The sequence below is a fragment of the Carcharodon carcharias genome, chromosome 1 (genome assembly GCF_017639515.1).
Source record: "Carcharodon carcharias isolate sCarCar2 chromosome 1, sCarCar2.pri, whole genome shotgun sequence".
Classification (NCBI taxonomy): domain Eukaryota; kingdom Metazoa; phylum Chordata; class Chondrichthyes; order Lamniformes; family Lamnidae; genus Carcharodon; species Carcharodon carcharias.
In genome coordinates, this window is record NC_054467.1 from 136811289 (window position 1) to 136832810 (window position 21522).

The 21522-nt window shown below is 43.2% G+C and overlaps 1 long non-coding RNA gene across 1 annotated transcript in view; it reads left to right on the plus strand.

Moving 5' to 3' along the window:
- Window positions 1-7553: 7553 nt before the first annotated feature.
- LOC121277060 overlaps window positions 7554-21522 on the plus strand; it is a 36007-nt gene continuing 22038 nt past the window's right edge. The window contains exons 1-2 of the long non-coding RNA XR_005942796.1: window positions 7554-7600; window positions 20071-20125. This is a non-coding gene — a long non-coding RNA (uncharacterized LOC121277060). The remainder of the gene's footprint in view (window positions 7601-20070; window positions 20126-21522) is intronic.

Genomic DNA, 21522 nt, shown 5'->3' on the forward strand with positions numbered 1-21522 from the left:
TGCTCAGTTTGTGAGGGCGAGGTGAAGCTATGAATGTTAGGTATGAGTTGCGACTTTTAAAAAATTCATTCACAGGATGTAGGCTTCGCTGGCTAGGCTAGCATTTGTTGCCATCCCTAGTTGCTGTTGAGAAGGTGGTGCTGAGCTGCCTTCTTGAACTGCTGCAGTCCATGTGGTGTAGGTACACCCACAGTGCTGTTAGGGAGGGAGTTCCAGGAGTTTGACCCAGCGACAGTGAAGGAACGGTGATATAGTTCCAAGGCAGGATGGTGAGTGACTTGGAAGGTGGTGGTGTTCCCATCCATCTGCTGCCCTTGTCCTTCTAGATGGTAATGGTCATGGGTTTGGAAGGCACTGTCTAAGGAGCCTTGGTGAATTCCTGCAGTTCATCTTGTAGATGGTACACACTGCTGCTACTCTGCATCGAGGGAGTGGATATTTGTGGACATGGTGCCAATCAAGCGGGCTGCTTTGTCCTGCATGGTATCCAGCTTCTTCTGTGTTGTTGGAACTGCACTCATTCAGGCAAGTAGGGAGTATTCCAATGCACTCCTGACTTGTGCCTTGTAGATGGTGGACATGATTTGTGGAGTCAGGAGATGGGTTACTTGCCGCAGGATTCCAAGCCTCTGACCTGCTCTTGTAGCCACAGTATTTATATGGCTAGTCCAGTTCAGTTTCTGGTCAATGATAACCCCTAGGATGTTGATAGTGGGGGATTCAGCAATGGTAATGCCATTGAATGTCAAGGGACAATGGTTGGAATCTCTCTTTTTGGAGATGGTCATTGCCTGACACTTGTGTGGCGTGTATGTTACTTTCCACTTGTCAGCCCAAGCCTGGATATTGTCCAAGATTTTGGTACTTGATACTTGCCACTTGTCAGCCCAAGCTGGGATATTGCTGCATTTGGACATGAATTATTTCAGTATCTGAGGAGTCACTAATGGTGCTGAACATTGTGAACATCCCCACTTCTGACCTTGTGATAGAAGGAAGATCGTTGATGAATCAGATAAAGATGGTTGGGCCCTGAGGAACTCCTGCGGTGATGTCCTGGAACTGAGATGACTGACCTCCAACAACTGCAACCATCTTCCTTTGTGCTGGGTATGACTCCAACCAGCGGAGAGATTTCTCCCTGACTCTCTTTGACTCCAGTTTTGCTAGGATTCCTTGATGCTACACTTGGTCAAATGGTGCCTTGATGTCAAAGGCAGCCACTCGCACCTCATTGTTGGTGGGTGAGTGATGGGAGTGTGGGTGTGAGCATGTGAGGCTAGTGGTGCATTTGGTGGAATATGGCATTTGAAGATACATTTGCTAACCCTTGATCATTCACGTGAGGTCATTGAACTTTTGACACTACATCTAGGCCCTCATGGCTACGCTCCCGACATTCCAATCAGAATTTGTCTGGAGGGCCAGGAGGTCCACTGTGGATAGAGGATTTGTGCCCTCCCATTAACCTCCTGCACCAGCCTTATGTTGGAGAGCCTTGGAGCTCACGCTGTGCAATGTTGTGCCATTCCATTGTCTTTCCCAGGTCCAAGTCACTTCTGCAATCAATTCCAGCACCTGCTCCAGCCAAAATGCTGCACCCCTTTAAGTAACACAGGCTAGTTTGAACTCGTGCTAGCCTCTCAAGAGCTGGTGCCCCCTCCTCAGGTGTGCAAGCACTCAACAATGCGCTTCATGCTGGCTGCATACCGCAATGAATGCTATGTGTATGGAGCATAATATTTGCTTGCTCCCTGCATCGCATTGAATGGAAGAATGTTAATTGCACATCTCGATCCCCATGCTTGTTTTTGGGTCTTATCCAATGTCAGCCCCAGAATTTCCTGTATTACCACATTGTGCATTCCATCCAACCCATAAAGGATGAGTTTCCTCACTGTTTTTAGTGCACTAGTGATGTATAAACAGTGCAGGAAAATTCGATGAAAATCTATTAAAATACTTATCATAAGACCATAAGACACAGGAGCAGAAATTAGACCATTCGGCCCATCGAATCTGCTCCGCCATTCAATCATGGCTGATAAGTTTCTCAACCCCATTCTCCCGCCTTCTCCCCATAACCTTTGATCCCCTTATCAATCAAGAACATATCTATCGCAGTCTTAAATACACTCAATGACCTGGCCTCCACAGCCTTCCGTGGCAAAGAATTCCATAGATTCACCACTCTCTGGCTAAAGAAGTTTCTCCTCATCTCTGTGTCCTCGGGTTCTAGTCTCTCCTACTAACGGAAACATCTTCCCCACGTCCACTCTATCCAGGCCTTTCAGTATTCTGTAAGTTTCAATCAGATCCCCCCTCATCCTTCTAAACTCCATCGAGTAGAGACCCAGAGTCCTCAAATATTCCTCATATGTTAAGCCTTTCATTCCTGGGATCATTCTTGTGAACCTCCTCTGGATCCTCTTCAGGGCCAGCACATCCTTCCTGAGATATGGGGCCCAAAATTGCTCACAATATTCTAAATGTGATCTGACCAGAGCCTTATAAAGCCTCAGCAGCACATCCCTGCTTTTATATTCTAGTCCTCTCGAAATAAATGCCAACATTGCATTTGCCTTCCTAACTACCGACTCAACCTGGAAGTTAACCTTAAGAGAATCCTGAACTAGGATTCCCAAGTCCCTTTGTACTCCAGATTTCTGAATTCTCTCCCCATTTAGAAAATAGTCTATGCCTCTATTCTTCCTACCAAAGTGCATGACCTCACACTTTCCCACATTGTATTCCATCTGCCACTTCTTTGCCCATTCTCCTAACCTGTCCAAATCCTTCTGCAGCCTCCCTGCCTCCTCAATACTACCTGTTCCTCCACCTATCTTTGTGTCATCTGCAAACTTAGCCAGGATGCCCTCAGTTCCTTCATCTAGATCATTAATGTATAAAGTGAAAAATTGTGGTCCCAACACTGACCCCTGCGGAACTCCACTAGCCACCGGCCGCCATCCTGAGAAGGACCCCCTTATCCCCACTCTCTGCCTCCTGCCAGACAGCCAATCTTCTATCCATGCTAGTACCTTGTCTCTAACACCATGGGCTCTTATCTTACTGAGCAGCCTCCTGTGTGGCACCTTGTCAAAGGCCTTCTGGAAGTCCAAGTTGATAACAGCTATTGGCTCTCCTTTGTCTAACCTACTTGTTACCTCCTCAAAGAATTCTAACAGATTTGTCAGGCATGACCTCCCCTTGATGAAACCATGCTGACTTTGCCCTATTTTATCATGCACTTCCAAGTATTCTGAAATCTCATCCTTAATAATGGACTCTAAAATCTTACCAACAACTGAGGTCAGGCTAATCGGCCTTTAATTTCCCGTCTTTTGCCTCACTCCCTTCTTAAACAGGGGGGTTACATTGGCGATTTTCCAGTCCTCTGGGACCCTCCCTGACTTCAGTGATTCCTGAAAGATCACCACTAATGCCTCCACTATCTCTTCAGCTATCTCCTTCAGAACTCTGGGGTGTAATCCATCTGGTCCACGTGATTTATCCACCTTCAGACCTTTCAGTTTTCCTAGCACCTTCTCCTTGGTAATGGCCACCATACTCGCCTCTGCCTCCCGACTCTCTTGAACTTTAGGGATGTTATTCGTGTCTTCCACCATGAAGACTGCCACAAAGTACATATTCAGTTCCTCCGCCATTTCTTTGTTCCCCACTACTACTTCTCCAGCATCATTTTCCACTGGCCCAATGTCCAATTTTGCCTCTCTCTTAACCTGTATATATCTAAAAAAATTGCAATCTTCTTTTATATTACTGGCTAGTTTACCCTCATATTTAATCTTCTCCCTCCTTATTTCTTTTTTAGTTGTCCTCTGTTGGTCGTTGTAGGCTTCCCAATCCCTTGGTTTCCCACTGCTCCTTGCCTCATTGTATGCTTTCTCTTTAGCTTTTATGCCGTCCCTGACTTGCCTTGTCAGCCATGGTTGCCTCGTCCTCCCTTTAGCATACTTATTCTTCCTAGGGATAAATTTTTGCTGTGTCTCCCAAATTACTCCCAGAAACTCCTGCCATTGCTGTTCCACGGGCTTTCCTGCTAGGCTCATCTCCCAGTCAATTCTGGCCAGCTCCTCCCTCATGCCTCTGTAGTTGCCTTTATTCAACTGTAATACTGTTACATCTGATTCCAGCTTTTTCCTCTCAAATTGCAGGGTAAATTCTATCATATTATGGTCACTTCCTCCTAAGGGTTCCATCACCTTAAGCTCCCTTATCAAATCTGCCTCATTACACATCACTAAATCTAGAATTGCCTGTTCCCTAGTGGGCTCCACCACAAGCTGCTCCAAAAAGCCATCTTATAGACATTCCACAAATTCCTTTTCTTGGGATCCACTACCAACCTGATTTTCCCAGTCTACCTGTATATTGAAATCCCCCATGATCACTGTACCTTGCCTTTCTTACATGCCTTTTCTATCTCCTGGTGTATCTTGTGCCCCACATCCTGACTACTGTTCGGAGGCCTGTATGTAACTCCCATTATGGTTTTTTTTACCTTTGTGGTTCCTCAACTCTGCCCACACAGATTCTACATCATCTGACCCTATGTCATTTCTTGCTATCGATTTAATTTCATTTCTTACTAACAAAGCAACCCCAACCCCTCTGCCAAACTGCCTATCTTTTCGATAGGATGTATATCCTTGGATATTTAGCTCCCAGTCCTGATCCCCTTGCAGTCATGTCTCCGTGATGCCCACCACATCATACCTGCCAATTTCAATCTGCGCCACAAGCTCATTTACCTTATTTCGTATACTGCAAGCATTCAGATACAACACCTTCAGTCCTGTATTTCCCGTCCCCTTTCTCATTCTCGTTCCTTTATCTGATGTGCTTGAAGTTAGATTCCTAGCCCTTTCCAAACACTCTGTCCTATTTTGTGTTCTGGGGGCTTTAATAGCCTCTCCTGGGCTCTCCTTTCTTTTCAGTTTTTTCATAATTTTCCATGAAGTTGAATCCACCCCCCCACACACTAACCTGCTGCTTTGTTTCCCATTAGTCATACATCTTGGAGTTTTACCCTTCCATCCCCCCTGATTTACCTCAGATCTTTTGAAACTTCTTGGAATTCGCCCATTGAAATTCAATTGGCACCCTTATTTTGAGATCTCAATCTGAAGATTAATGGTGTGATACCTCCCGGTTTCATGGGTTTACACTCCTAAGGCACTCTGAGTAACTTAGGTGGAAATTGTGAACAACTCCCTTGTCTCAAATTGATATGGTATACAAGAAAACACAATTTTGGGATGGTTACTATTCAAACAATTTTCCTAAAAGCTATCCCACATAGCTTCTGTCACTGTGGGGGAGCTAATACTTTGTGAACTAAGTCTAACTTTATAGCAACAGCATAATACAAATTAAATGTAGATCCCTTCTAGCCCAAGTAGGTGAAATACGAAAATGCTATACACATGATTATATTTACAATTGGATATCTTTATGATGAATAATTTCTATATTATTAACATAGAACCAGATATATTTAAATCTAAAGTTATCCGTGTAATTTGTTCTAATTTGATGCTTTCACATTAAAATCTACGGCAGCATATATTTATGCAATCACTATTATTGAAAATTTTGAGATTTGAAGAAACGTTGCATTTTAGTTGTCTTTGCAACTAAATCTGAATAGTCCTTGAGAATCATATGATCTAAGCTGCTACAATTCCTTTAGAAATGTAATTGCTCAATGGCAATCATGAATGCTCTGCTTCCTCTTATTCTGATTCAGTGCTGAGTGCCTCATGACCCTCAGGAAGAATGAGGATTTTGGATATATTTTGTTTTTAGTACTGCAATGGCTGGTCTTCAACTCAATATGGGCCCATTTCCTGGACTCTGTCCCTCTGAAGGAATACTAGGCTGACTTTCAGGTCACCTGCCAAAACCAACATTTTAATTTGGGAGAAGACACATCAGATAGATATTGTGTTTTCCAGCCTTCATTCCACATCTGAGCTGGTCATAAAAATATCCCTTTAAAACAGGAATCCATTGTTAAGCTGCTGTAGCAGGCATTAAAAAAAATCTTTATAATGTTCCTTAAACCATACCTCTTTGACCATCTGGCCTAATATCTCCTGATGTGGTTTGGTGTCAAATTTTGTTTGATAACGCTCCTGTGAAGCACCTTGGAACATTTTACTATGTCAAAGGTGGCATATAAATACAAATTGTTATTGTTTGTTCTTGTCATAAAGCGTGCAATGTAATTAACTTTTGTTTCATTAATTTGATTTAGTTTCAACTTAACAGCAACAATGTGCTTAGCTTTCACATCTGTATAGAAATTCCTGGCAACCTATTAGTAGGTTCTTTATAGAACACAGACAAGATTATAGAAGCTGCTATTATAAAAAAGTTGGCATGACTGAGGAATACTGACAAAATATAATGTATTTCTATGGAAACATTGGCTTAGTGTCAAAAAAATTATAAACCTTGTTGATTTAAGAGTTGTTTCTTACCTCTATTAATCTTCGCACCAGTCCTTAAATAAGGTTGACATTCAATTGTGCAGTATTTCAAGTTGTAATCCATTTATTATAGACATGTCAATGCTCTGTTAACTTAACTTACACAAGAATTGGATAGGAGAACATTAATCAGTGTATTAGGAAAGAAATTTCAACCAATTTTTTAATATTACTTAAATCTGATAGTGTTATTTTTAATGCTGGCATTAACAAAATAATTTCAAACGAGTTAATACCAGCAATATATTAAAGCCAATTCAAAAATCTAGGCCTGCATATCCCTCAAAAACAATGAGGAGAATATTACAAAAGGCATGCTGATATTTTTGCGTCTAAGAACAACAAATTTCTCCAAATATGAAAGAACAGCAAAAAAGTATACACCGAACAATGTGTGCCTTTAGGAAATAACTTCATTTCGAGATATCATTGTATAATATCTGAAGTAATTTGTACTCCTAAATGAATTGAACAAAAATAGCCCTATTTTAAAAGGAATGGAGTGGGGTGGGGTGGGGTGGGGTGGGGTGAGGTGGAGTGGCTAGCAGAGGGTGAGGAGACAGAAGCAAATTGCATGCGAACGCAAACAAGTTAACAAAACAAATTAAAAGTAAAATAAAGAGGGAAAACAACCTCTACAAATCCTGCAGGTATAAAGTGAATGGGTTCACCGAGATGACAATAAGCAAACACAGAAACACGTTAAAAGCTTGATCAAGGGTCCAAAGAGGAATATAGAGAAAAGCAGCTCTGGCATAATTCAATAACAGAGCATGATTCAGTACTACCAGAGAGATGTCAGGGAAGAGCTGGAAACACTAAAAGATGCAAACAGGCTTGAAACCAAATAAACATTCTGAATAACTACTTCCTCCAAGTATTCACAAGGGATGTGCTCTTTTCAGATGAAGACAACTTAAACAAAACCAGCAACGCCAGTAAAAATGAGATGAAGATTTTCTTTATTTGTTCATGAGTTGTGGGCATTGCTGGTTAGGACTGCATTTATTGCCTCTGAGGCCATTTCAGAGAGCAGTTTAGAGTCGACAACATTGCTGTGGGTCACATATGGGCCAGACCAGGTAAGGATGATGACAGATTTCCTTCCATAAAACACATAGTGAATCAGAAGGGTTTTCAGAAAAACTGGTTGTTACATGGATACCATTATTGATACTAGCTTTTCATTCCAGATTTACTAATTAATTGAAGTTAAAGTCCCATGCCATGGTGAGATTTGGTCCTCCCTTACTTATGTCTCATTTATATATTCTGCCACACCACCTCCTTTTCTCCATATGAGACATGTATCTCACTGACTAGAAGTATTCCAGCACGTGTGTATCTGTGTCTATGTTGTTAATCATGTCCAATTAATCAACACCTGCAAGACATTCCAGATCACACATCTTATTGGTCAGATTCTTGTATCAATTCAAGCAGTTCCAATTTAATTTTACCTGTTGTATTTATCTTATTAATGTCATTGCTTTATTTATCTCATTTATTCACTTAAATTAGACTTATTAAACTTTTTTGTTGAAAAGAGACATGTTGCTGAAACTTATCATCTTGCATTTATGAGGACAAATGTAAGAATGCCAAATTTTAAACAATCACAACAATTTATACTAAAGGAGAAAAGGATGCTGATTGGTTGGCAAGTTGACTCGGATTTGCCGAGGCGTGGCCATGGAAAAGCAATAGGGATATTTTGGCTCACCCAGCTCCCAAGTAACTCAAAGGTGCAAGTCTTGAACATATTCCTTTTGTTTTGCAGAGAATGAGTCAGGTATATTAATATATGTTGCTTCTAGCAAGTGAAAATAAGTCACGTTACAATCTCAATTGATCATCTTAAATTGATTGTTAGTGTAGCTATTATCGCACTCAGGATTCCTGGAATTACATCTAACAATAGATGTTTTGTTTTGGGCTTTGCAAGTGCTGGCTAGTTGAGTAGTCTGTACTCTGCCTATTATGAATAACCAAAGGAACATGCTGTTTGATTTGATTAGCCAATCATTGGGATGTATGGCCTACCTACCTGGCATTGCACTGACACTGAAATTCATACACTATGTTGCTCAATTGTGTGGTAGACGGAACATCTTTTTGGACTGACAGCAGCGTTCTACTAACGGAAAGGATCACTCACATAGCACTGCACAGTAGGACCATAGAACGGCTTGCTTAACTTGTTCAAATTTTTGAAATACTTCATCTTTCCAGGCACTTTTCATGCCCGAAAGTGGTGATCTTTGGTCCATTTGCAAGTTTGCACGATACTCAGTGAGCAATGATCTGATCAGGATAGCCATTGTCCAGTAGGATAGCTTTGATGTGCTCTATTTCTGCGTCAAGCTTGCAAGGTGAGAAAATAGCCATGGACCTATTTACAAGATTGTTGATAAGGTCAATCTTATAGCATATGGAGCTATATGAATCCCAACATTTATATGGACCAGTGAACACAAGCTAGCAGTAGACTGTAGTGGAGACCCCATTAATGTATTTCTCAACTAGCATGTCGAGGAAAGGGAGTGCTTTGGATCACTCCATCTCAAAGGTGAATTTGAAAGTGGGATAGTGCATAAATGTTTATTTGCCAACCTTTTATCATCCTTTACTCCTGTAGTATAAATTGCTGTGATCATTTGAAATTTGGCATTCCTGTGTTTGCCCTGATGAGTGCAAGATGGAAAGCTTAAGCAACACGCCTCTCTTTTCAGGAACTTTATTTTATATTTTCACTGGTACACCTCAAAATTTGTTCCAATCGGTATGGATTCATTGTTGCGTTTATGCAAATCACTCCCCATATCTAATTAAAACACTCCCCATCATTTTATCTATCCTGCCTGTCAATAGCACCACCGCACCCCCCAACCCATTTATTGAGATGCAGCTTTTTCATTCTGCTTAGGCAAAAGGTGGTCTATTGTTTGAGAAACTGGAACTCAGACTCCATGGGGTCGATTTTCTCCTTGTTGGGCGGGCGCAGAAGGTGGGCCCGGGAGCGGCTGCACAACTGTCCGCCACCCGCGGCCCAATGAACGGCCAGCCAGCATGAATTGTATGCTGCAACGCTGATGCTGCCTGGGTGGGGGGTGGGAGAAGGGGGAGCATGGAAGTCAGCACGTGTGTGCTCGCAGGACATTCCCAAAAGGCACAGAGCTGCCTCAGGGAGCTGAAGATTTTTCACATGGAAAATAAAGTTTTTAAAAAAGAGGAAAACATATCCCCTCATGTGACTCTGAACAGGGACATGTTAGAAATGAGATTTAAAAATTTCTTTTTATTTTTAATTAATATCGGAAACCTCATCCCACCCATGGATGAGGTTTCCTCAAAAATCCACAATCCAGCAAAGGCTGCTTGGCCTTTTTGCTCACCTGCCAACCGTAAGGCTGGACGGGCAGGGAAAAATTCACTTTAAATAATTTATTCATGGTTTAACAGCCCTCTTAATTGTTGGGGGACACGCTGCCGACTCCCATATGCGCCCTCTGACCGAAATATCACATGAGTGTATGATGACATTGGGACACTTGCCCAACATGCTATTTCACACTTGTGTGTGCCGGGCACGCGCCTGCATGGAGGTGAAAATTCAGCCCATATACCAAAGCTTTAGCCACATGTTGCATTGTCTAATTAGCCTCTGTCACTCTTCACGAGCGCATGGCTGGGAAGCATTTCCAAAAATACTAAACTTGAGTTTTTTCTCTTAATCTTGCTCCTACTGCCCAAAATGAAACACAAATGTCCTCTGTTCTATTTCTATCTATGTTATTTGTTCCCACATGGATGACAAATGATTCCTCACCTGCTCCCCCTGTCAACCTGAGACATCAGATCCTCATCCGGGTGGCAATATACCATTAATTTTCTGTGTCCTGTGTTGCATAGAGTTCTTTCTGTAGGCCAAATGATCGAATCCCCTAATGCCATAACTTGCCTGATATTCTTTCTCTTTTTCTCTGCTTCAGTGCATGGAAACATGCACTGTCCCTTGAGCCTATTCCGCACCATTCAATCAGACTGTGCCTAACCAGTGATCTAATTCCACATATAATATCCATAACACAGCACATCCTCACCCATTGCAGCCACCTGTTGAGTCTTCACAACATCTCTTTCCAAAGGAGAGAAACTTGGTGAATACCAGTGATGAATGCTCCTGCCCAATTAATGGACCCCTAATTCTTAGCTCTCTTTTGAACAGAGCTTCCTCCTCCTCTAGATAGATCTCCTCTCCTACTCCAAACCCCAGCATGGGCTTCTCTATTAACTCAGCTAGCAAACTTTCTCCGCCATAATGTTTTGATGCACAGCAAACTGCTCACAAAGGCTAACCGCTTCAACCTTGGGGGTATTGGCCATGTTACAGGTGAAAACCACCTAGAAACTGAACCAGTAAGGCAAACATTTTACAGCTTCTAGAATGCACGAGGTCCATCCTTATGTAACTTTAACATTTAAATGTTGTTTGAAATAAGAAAAAAGACTTCAGGTGCAAAAAAAAAAGACAAAGAAAAGCCCCTTGAATTAAACTCCTTTGATTCCCACATTCTCTCTTATTGCTCCTTTGCTTTCATCCTTTGGTTAATTTATTTAGTGCTTCCTTCCCCTGCACTTAATTCCTACACAAGAAGGGATTTAATTCTATAAACAAACAGAACACCAATGAACATGTCATGGCAATCATGTGGATGTATGCATGTTTCTGGGGATGTGCCATGATGTTACCATGCTGCAATGGTCTGCTCTTCCAGCAGGAGAAGTCAGTGCCTGGATGGCTGCTTGCCGATAAGGGGTTCCATTAGCTACCTGACTAATGCTGCCGCCCGTACTCTCCTGCTGACCACCGCAACTCTGACCTAATTTTGAACATCCTCCAGATGCCGGGATTAGTTGGCAAAGGATGCGGGTGTCCTGCAATATAGGGACTGTTGTGCATGGTAGCAGCCTGGTGCATTTTGAACACTAACAACTGAGTAACAGTGAACAATCCTGAACGTTTTGTATGACTCTGCTTAGCTATTCTTAGTATTTCTGAGGGCCTAAAAGACTCAACCACAAAATGTGGGACCCATATGCAAATCAGACTAGATACAGCTGACAGGTCCATTTGACTGAAGGACAAAAGTCAAACTGTTGATTACAGATCCGTCCAGCAGCTTTTATGGTTACATTTTCTGGTCTTAACCCATAAATTGCAAGATGTATTGAATGTCTTTTTATTCTTTCAGAGTGTGGGTTTTGCTGGCTGGGCCAGCATTTATTGCCCATCCCTATTTGCCCTTGAGAAGGTGATGAGCTGCCTTCTTGAACTGCTGCAATCCATGTGACATGGGTACATCCACAGTGTTGTTAGGGAGGGAGTTCCAGTGACCCAACGACAGTTAAGGAATAGTGATATAATTCCAAGTCTGGAAGGTGTGTGGCTTGGAGGGGAACTTGCAGGTGGTGGCGTTCCCATGCACCTGCTGCCCTTGTCCTTCTAGGTGGTAGAGGTTATGAAGATGCAATCGGAAGAGCTTTGGTGAGTTGCTGCAGTGCATCTTGTATATAGTGCACATGCTGCCACTGTGCACTGGTGGTGGACGGACTGAAAGTTTAAATTGGTGATGCTGATCAAGCAGGCTACTTTGTCCTGAATGTTGTTGAGCTTCTGGAGTTTTGTTGGAGCTGCACTTTTCCAGGTAAGTGGAGAGTATTCCATCACACTCCTGACTTCTGCCTTGTAGATGGCGGACAGCCTTTGGGGAGCCAGGAGGTGAGTTACTTGCCACAGTATTTCCAATGCTGGTCCAGTTAAGTTTCTGATAAATGGTGACCCCCAGGATAGTTATATTGGGGGTATCAGTGATAGTAATGTCATTGAATGTCGAGGGGAGATGATTATATTCTGTCTTGTTTGAGGTGGTTATTGCCTGGAACTTGTGTGGTGTGAATGTTACTCACCACTTATCAGCTTAAGCCTGAATGTTGTCCAGGTCTTGCTGCATATGGATATGGACTGCTTCAGTATCTGAGGACTCGCTAATGGTGCTGAACACCCCCATTTCTGACCTTATGATGGAGGGAAGATCATTGATGAAGCATCTGAAAATGGTTGGGCCTATAGGGCATGACCCTGAGGAACTCCTGCAATGATGTCCCAGGACTGAGATGTTTGATCTCCAACAACCACAACCATCTTCCTTTGCGCTAGGTATGACTGCAACCATGTGGAGACTTTTCTCCCTGATACCCATTGACTTCAATTTTTCTAGGGCTTCTTGATGCCACACAGTCAAATGCTGCCTTGAGGTCAAGGGCAGTCATCTCACCTCAAATCTTTTGTCCATGTTTGGATGAAGACCATAATGAAGTCAGGAGCTGAATGGCCCTGGCAAAACTCAAACTGAGCATCAGTAAGCAGGTTATTGCTGAGTAAGTACTGCTTGATAGCAGTCGATGACACTTTCTATCACTTTGCTGGTTATTGAGAGTAGACTGATGCGGCAGTAATTGGCGGGTTAGATCTGTCCTGCTTCTTGTGGACAGGAAATACCTGGGCAATATTCCACCTTGTCGGGTAGATGCAAGCTTTGTAGCTGTACTGATACAGCTTGTCAAGGGTTTGGCTTTCTCTAGCGCAAGTTAAATCCATAACTCACGATAATGCATAACACAAACTCTTGGGTATTTTTAGGGTTTAGGAGAGTACTGCAGATATGGGGATATTGGAGTCTGGAAGTAGTGAAAAGCGAGGCCCACTTATCCTCTCAGCTGGACATAAAATGTTCAATGGCACTATTTTGATGAAGAGCAGGGGAGTTATGCTTGGTACTCTGCCCCAATATTTAACCCTCAATAAACATCAATAAACCAATCATGTGGTTGATTATCACACTGCTATTTGTGGGAGCTTGCTGGGTGCAACTTGGCTGTTACATTTCCTAAATTACAACAGTGACTACATTTCAAACAGTTCCTCATTGGCAGTGAAGTGCTTTGGGAAATCCTGAAGTTGTGAAAGGTGCTATATAAATGCAAGTGTTTCGGTATATGGTTGGGCCCTCCCATGGAAATCTGTCTTCAGACTGGCCAACGAATTGTTGCAATAGTTATAGGATTAGGTAGCAGTGGTTTAGGTACCTTAGGCCATTGGATTGGCAATGTGTCATCAGTTTGCTGAGCACCTGAAGGTCCTTCCCACTGAGGACAGAAAGAAGGAAAGAGCTTTCTGTTCCATGGCTATTGAGATCTGAAGGTAAATGGGAATCCACCTGGCCCCCCTCCTCCTCCTTTCTGGGTTATTGTGCATCTTCCTGACTTGCAGCAAGAAAAGTAGCTAATTAGTGTATAGGTGTTTATGCATTTGTGTTTGGCATTATGAAGTTGCTGTGTGGTATGTATAATGTGAACCAAGAAACATGCTGTGGATCAGGAGGTGTTATATAGTAGGAAAGTATCAGCAAATTACAGGAAGACAGCATGCATTTCCACTGCAACCAACTGAGGACAATATGTTGTATGTGCTTTCTGTAAGAGTAATAGCAGCTGGTAATAGTGCAGTGAGGTGGAGGGCAGGTTTTATGTATGTTGCTAATTAGAATACCAGGTGGAGTGAAATGTAGTTGAAGGGAACTGCTTCGAAAGACACAGTGCACAGAAGAAGACATTAGCACAGTGAGTCAAGTCATTAAACTTTTTTCTACATTGTATCCATGTCCTGGCTGTGACACATGCTCTGCATATCTCCTCACCCCAAGCCCCCCCAAGGCTTGCTGCAGTGTTTGTCTTGCATTCCCTTCTCACTGGAGGGGAAGGGACTGCTTCTCTGAGTCCTCACTTGTTATAGCAGAATGTTCACTGCTATAACTATTCAACTTTCGCATTTGCAAGCTAGCAAAAAACAGAATAACTTTGTTTTGAGAGATAAGACCTCACTTTAAGTAGACTCTGTACCAGATTGAACTCCAGCTGCCCTCATTGGCAAAGATTTGTTTTTATTCATTCATGGGATGTGAGCATTGCTGGCTAGGCCAGCATTTATTGTCCATTCCTAATTACCCTTGAAAAGGTGGTGGTCAGCTGCTGCCTTGAACCGCTGCAGTCCATGTGGTGTAGGTGCCTTGAGAAGGCAGCTCACCATCACCTTCTCAAGAACAACTAGGAACGGGCAATAAATGATGGCCCAGCCAGCGAAGCCCACATCCTGTGAATGAATAAAAAAGAGGTACACCCGAAGTGCTGTTAGGAAGGGAGTTCCAGGATTTTGACCTAGAGACAATGGAGGAATGATGATGTATTTCCAAGTCAGGATGGTGTGTGGCTTGGAGGGGAACTTCCAGGTGGTGGTGTTCCCATGTATCTGCTGCCCTTGTCCTTCTAGGTGGTAAATGTCACAGGTTTGTAAGGTGCTGTTGAAGGAATTTTATTGAGTTGATGCAGTGCATCTTGTAGATGGTATATATGCTGCCACCGTGCATTGGTGGTGGAGTGAGTGAACGTTGAGGGTGGTGGATGTGGTGCCAATCAAGCAGGCTGCTTTGCCCTGGATGGTGCCAAGCATCTTAAGTGTTGTTGGAACTGCATTTATCCAGGCAAGTAGGGAGCTTTCCATCATACTCCTGACTTGTGCCTTGTAGACCGTGGACAGACTTTGGGAGATGCTCGGTCACACTCAAACACTTGCAGATAGTTCACCTAATCAGAGGCTAGTGGGGCCTGACCATATTAATGTGCATTCTCTCTCATTTCCCTGGGTGGACAACCTGATCATCCCATTCATCTAGCACTGACTTAAAACTCAAAACAAAATGATAAAGACATTGAAAGAATGAGAGAATGGAAAAAAGTTTAAAGAGATAGACAATTTTTCCTTGTCTGCAAGCAATGTCTGGTTGCAACAACAGGTCTTCAACAGGAGCTCCAAATACCCACGGCTGTTCCAGTGTACTCCAGCCAATTCATTTCTAGGTCAACACCTGAATACATTGGGTACCAACCTTGCAGCAAAATTTCCAGTATGGCCTTGTAGAGCTTGAGCCTCTACCCTTCCCTTACGAGGTAACTGCCAAAAGGGAATAGGACAAGCAAGGGCTGGGGGTCTTTAATATCAGGATTCTCACACCTTCGACCTTCAATAGGACCAGGTGTATGGCTAGTGCAGGTATGCCTTGTGTGACCAAGTGCGTCAGCTGAACCAGAGGGAAAGATGGCACCTTGACAATGGTCCAGCCAGGATGGTGGAAACCAGTGAAATGTTACTTTGATCCTCGCCTGTGGATTTTTGGTGTTGAGAACTAACATCCTAAGAAGATAGCGAACATAAGCTCAAGCACAAGTATAACAACATTTCACCTATATATTTCTTCCAACATAAGCTTGAACTAAGTAATATGATTCCTAGGGTTCAAGGTATCTGAGAAGCTTTAAGACTCTCTCAGGGGACCATGTGCATACCTTGGATGACTTTCATGTTCATGGACAAGGCAAAAGTGCATAATGAAGAATTTACATTATAAGCATTTTAAATAATATCAGTAGTTGATATTACATAAATCTAGTTGCTAGGCGTGACTTCAAAACAAGAACTAATATCCAAAACACTAACAATTTATCTTGTTTCACAACTGATTGTCTTGGAGCCAACATGTGACATCCTGACAATTGTTTTCTTTATTTGTAGGTGAAAGAAATCAGATTTCTTTGGAATAATTAAACTTATGTTGATTTGTGCACTGAATGTCCCTGGAGTTTTCCTGATCTCCAACCAGAGCTCTGGAGGGAGATCCGTAGAGAAATGATGTAAATGGCTGTTTGCTCTGTTTCTCTGGGTGTTCCAGGAGATCAGGAGAGATCCCAAAGAGAGTCAGGATCTCAAAATTTGGGAAATTACCTGAAATACACAACATGCAACAATGCCTATATGGTATTCCTGATGATTTGAGCTGAACACAGGCTAAACCCTTTGCAAATCTATCTCTTTTTCTTGCTAATTTTCTTCCCTGATCTCTTCTTCTAAAAGAATTGATCCTTTACCATTGAAAGTGTTCACTCTCTGCTCTCAACCCAAGTAACTACACAAGAATTAATAGTGAATATTGGTAGGCTATGTGACCACAGCCAAGTCTGATCTAACTCTTACTTAATTCTCGCACATACTCATGTCCAGCAGAGATCACTGGATAATTATCAGCCAGAGGATTTTGTGTTTTGAGTTGGGACCTTGACGTTATGGCCAAATGGGTGGAGTACCCTATATTATGCAATACCTGGTAGTGATTTTCCCTAAATTAATCAGTGGCTGGCTGGGGAGGGAGAGGCTCTTGAAGATTTGAGAGGCTAATAGGAGATTCTCCAGCACAGAAGGAGTTGCAGCCTGCCATTTCAGGTAAGGAAAAGGGAGGGTGCCTCCATTGTGATGTGCCCTCTAACAACATTTAAGACGATTAAATTATGCTGCTGTGCCACCATCATGAAGGAGAAACTCGTCCAGTGGGTAGCCTGTGACCAGGTAGAAACGGAGGGCCTCAAAGCCTGCATGCAGCACTGGCTCCCCAATCCGCCACTGGGAGGCTGCCTCCAGGCAACTGCCGTGTTCCCCATGCCACAGGGAGCCACAAATTTGGACCTGTCAACAGAAGCATGTGCCTGAGACTAATGGCTGAATGTTTTTCATCTGTCCTGAGAGCTCAAAGTTAATAACGATCAGGCCTTTGCAGCCAAGCAGACAGCAAGTGGAGCAGAGTAAAAGTACAATCTGCTGGAAACACTCTCATTGGTCCTATTTTTAGTTTCAGGAAGTTCCTAGAAGTGGGCAATCTACAATGATGTCCTGTCACTGATTGTACTCCCCTCTGCTGAGGAAATGTTGGCACTGCTCCAAATTTTGCAGGCTTGAAGCAACGGGGTGATTTTTGACATTTGCCAGGTACCAGTAGCGCGAGGCCAGAACTATTCTTAGTTTCAGGCCTTGTTTGTATTAGGTTACCAAGCTGCTGAGGGTGCAGTGAAAGCCTGTTTGCCGATCTTGGTGGTGGGATGGTGGGAGGTGCATAGGGGGGTTTGGGGGGGTGGGGTGCATGGGTTGTGGTGGGGAAGTGATGGCTCCAGAGCCTCTTCTGGCTCCACCAAAATGCAAAGCAAAACTTTTAATGACCAATGTGTGAGCATCCTCCTGATTGGTTTATAAAATGCTGGTTGTGCCACTCAAGGTTTAGCACCAGTGGGAAGAATGTGCACTCGATGGTACTGAAAATTGCAAAGAGGAGTTCGAGCATTCTGATACAATTTATTAGACTCACCACTGTTTCAGGGAAATGTCGGCAGCACTTTAATGGGCTCACCTAAAAATCACATCAGTTGGGTTTAGATGACCACAGGCAGATGTTATTTTTAAAAATCGGCCTGCCTATTTCCTGGAAGGATTAAAAATGGTTGAAAAACAATCTCACTTTTTTTTGGCTGGCTGATGGAGGTTGCTGATTGCCTCCTTCTATTTCTTTCAGTGACGGCAATTGTTCTATCTTGCAGATGCAAATGTATCTGTGTATTGGAAATTACAGCAATCATTGCTGGCGGGCTTTTCATGACTAGAACTGTTCCTGGCTGTACAGCTGGAAGAAGCAGTGCAAGCTGCTTGGCCAAGAAGTATGTGTAAATATTGGCTGTAGGAAGTGCAAGAAAAAGATGTCGCCTCGCCAAGGTTTAAGATTTATTTACCAAGGAGCTAAAAAATAAGTAAGCATAGCCCTTTCCAGGACAAAGGAAAACAAGATCCAAACAGGACAAACCAGCAAGGGGAAATTTTAAGAACACATAAAACTGATTTGCCTGGACAATTTATGGCAGGTTGTCAGGGCTTGGGGTCTTAATGTGACTGACAGAATGTTGACGGAGCACCTGTAAATCAGGTCGAAGGTTTTCCTAGAAGGGATTATCTCTTTGGGTGAAGGCCAGGTATTTGTTCACTTTAACAGAAGAAGAGCAACAGCAACAAGTCACATTCATTTAACACCTTTTAAGGTAATAAAGCATTCCAATGCACTTCACAGGGGAATTAATAACAAAATATTACACTGAGACCATAAGGAGATAATAGGCCAGATGACCAAAAGCTTAGTCAAAGAAGTAGGTTTTAAGGAGTGTCTTAAAGGAGGAAAGAAAGTTAGAGAGACAGAGAAATTAGGGAGGGAATTCCAAAGCACAGGGCCTTGGCAGCTGAACTCTGGGCCTGAATTTTTCACTTGTTGGGTGCGCGTGATTGGTGGGCCTGGGAGCGGATGGGAAAATGAGCCCCCAACCGTGATCGACCCCTGACCGCGATTTCACACTGGCAGGCCAAATATTGGCCAGCCAGTGTGAAATGCATACTGAGAAAGGCCCAGCACTATCGGTGGGAATGGGAAGAGGGCGGGCACCAGTGTCACTGAGGGTGCTGGTGACGCTTCAAGTGAGACAGATGCAGACCTTCACAGAATAAATGAAACAACAAAAATGCTGTAAAATAAGTCCGTGCAGCACAATCAAGTACCTAAAAGCATACCTCATAAAAAACAAACCCCAGATGTCTCTTTTTATTTTATTTCCCCTTGGAGATTTCATCCCGACCTGGATCGAGATTTGAGTGAAAATGTAAAGGCCGCCTGGCCAATTGGCCAGTCCACCAATTGCTTTCAATTGCCTCCTTAATGGGCTTAATTGCCCACGTAATTGTAGGTGGGCATGCTTCCAACTGCCGCACGTGCCCGCCTAGTGAGATACCATGCGCGAGTGTGCGATGACGTCGGGACTGGACGGATCAGGCACACGCCTGCCCATGGGACAGAATTCTGGCCCTGGTGGAGCAAGTAAAATCAGGGATGTTCAAGATACCAGACTTACATGAGTATAAAATCAGTGGTTTGTGCAGCTGGAGGAGGTTACAGAGATGGGATGGGGAGAGGCATTGGAGAGATTTAAAAACAAGGATGAGATTTCAAAATTGAGGCATTGTTTAACCAAGACCCAATGTAGGTCTGAGGAGAGGTGAGATGGAGTAACAGGACTTGGTGCAAGTTAGGACTTAAACGTACAGCTTTTGTCATCATGGTGTTGCACACAGCTGCATTCTGTCCTGATGCACATGACTGTATAGTACTCCTTCACAAGTATGGACCTTATGGCTTCCCTCAAGTTTCCCTTTTTCCTAAGCATTTGGGGCTATAAATTCAATTTTGAGTTACCTGATCACTACTCCCTGATTTGAAGGTGCAGGGGGGACATGAGGAAGAACTTTTTTACGCAGAGGGTAGTGGGTGTCTGGAATTCGGTGCCCAAGTTGGTGGTAGAGGCACAAACTTTAAATTCTCTTAAAAAGTACCTGGATCTGTACCTAAAGTGCTGTAAACTGCAGGGCTATGGGCCGGGTGCAGGAAGGTGGGGTTAGAAAGGGCACCAGGGTGTCCTCGGGCTGGCATGGACAAGATGGGCCAAATGACCCCCTTCTGTGCTGTAACTTTTCTATGGTTCTATGATTTTCTTCTCTAATATTATTTTCTTTCCAGTACAGCCTTGCATTGCAACCTTTGGTACAACGTCTCAATTTCTCAATGGAAAATAATGTGGTAAGCATTTGTTTTGCTAAGTGAGGCATGTAAGCTGATCTTTTCACAATGTGATCTTCTCTGAAAACAATAATAGCCTGAATGTATGTGCAAACACCCCATTGCTCAAGACAAGCTGCATGACAAGTGCAAATATTTGAAGAACAAGTGAAGACATGATCTCTGAATTCTTGAGACAAGCAGTTTGACATTGGAGCTGGGAACTGTATTCTGCCCGTACTGAAGAGATGCTGATTGCCCATGCTTGCTTCATGTAAGTGCCCATTTAAAATAAAGCCCAAGTCCAAATTTATCCAAAGCATAAAACTGCCACAAATGCTTTAATTGGCACTAAATTGGCAATGTGACTTTGAAAGTTCACAGGATGGCAAATGGGAATGGTAGCATCATAGTACTGTTACTGAACTAGTAATCCAGAGGCCTGGACTAATCGGCTGAAGACATGAGCTCAAATACCACCCTGGCAGCTGGGGCAATTTAAACTTAATAAATCTAGAGTGAAAAGCTAGTCTCAGTAATGGTGACCACTGGATTTTCATTAAAAACTAGCGCCCTACATGGAAGGGAATCTGCCATTATTACCTGGTCTGGTTTACTTATTGACTCCAGACCATGGCAATATAAATGGCCCTTAATTGCCCTCTGAAATGGCCTAGCAAGCCACTCAGCTGTACCAACCCCCTACAGAAAAGTTGAATAAGAATAAAAACAGACAGACCACTTGGCATTGACCTAGGCACCAGGAACAATAAAAACACACCATGTCCAGTCAACACTAAAGTCTTCCCTGCTAACATCTGAGGACTTGTGCCAAAATTAGGACAGCTGTCCTATAAACTAGTTAAGCTACAGCCTAACATAGTCTTACTTGCTGAATCATACCCTACAGTCAATATTCTAGACTCATCCATCACCAACCCTAAGTATGTCCAGAACTGGCAGCACAGTGGTATACAGTCATAAGAGAGTGTCCCTAGGAGTCATCAATATTGACTCCAGACCCCACAAAGTCTCATGGCATCAGTCAAACATAGACAAGGAAACCTCTTGTTGATTACCATCTACCGCCCTCCGTCAACAGATGAATCAGGGCTGTTCCATTTTGAACACCACTTGGGAGAAGCATTGAAGGTAGTGAGGCACCAAAAGTACTCTGGCTGGGGACCTCAATGCCTATCATCAAGAGTGACTCAGCAGTACCACTGACTGAGCTGGCCGAGTCCTGAAGGTCATACCTGCCAGATTGGGCCTGCGGCAGGCGGAGAGAGAATCAGCACAAAGGAAACATCTACCTGACCTTGTCCTCACCACTCTACCTGTTGTAGATGTATCTGTCCATGACAGTATTGGTAGGATTGGCCAATACACAATACTTGTGGATATGAAGCATTGCCCTC